Source organism: Pristiophorus japonicus, chromosome 1 (genome assembly GCF_044704955.1).
Source record: "Pristiophorus japonicus isolate sPriJap1 chromosome 1, sPriJap1.hap1, whole genome shotgun sequence".
In the NCBI taxonomy this organism is placed as follows: Eukaryota; Metazoa; Chordata; class Chondrichthyes; family Pristiophoridae; genus Pristiophorus; species Pristiophorus japonicus.
This window is the reverse complement of record NC_091977.1, coordinates 62904894-62905472: the sequence shown is the minus strand read 5'-3', so window position 1 is coordinate 62905472 and position 579 is coordinate 62904894.

Genomic DNA, 579 nt, shown 5'->3' with positions numbered 1-579 from the left:
CCCGACACCTCCCCTCCCCTCCCCCACACCCCCGACACCTCCCCTCCCCACACCCCCGACACCTCCCCTCCCCTCCCCACACCCCCGACACCTCCCCTCCCCTCCCCACACCCCCGACACCTCCCCTCCCCTCCCCTCCCCACACCCCCGACACTCCCCTCCCCTCCCCACACCCCCGACACTCCCCTCCCCTCCCCACACCCCCGACCCTCCCCTCCCCTCCCCACACCCCCGACCCTCCCCACACCCCGACCCTCCCCACACCCCCGACACTCCCCGACCCTCCCCGACCCTCCCCACACCCCCGACACTCCCCTCCCCTCCCCACACCCCCCTCCCCTCCCCACACCCCCGACACTCCCCTCCCCTCCCCACACCCCCGACACTCCCCTCCCCTCCCCACACCCCCGACACTCCCCTCCCCTCCCCACACCCCCGACACTCCCCTCCCCTCCCCTCCCCTCCCCACTCCCCCGACACTCCCCTCCCCTCCCCTCCCCACTCCCCCGACACTCCCCTCCCCTCCCCACTCCCCCGACACTCCCCTCCCCTCCGACACTCCCCCGACACTCCCCTCCC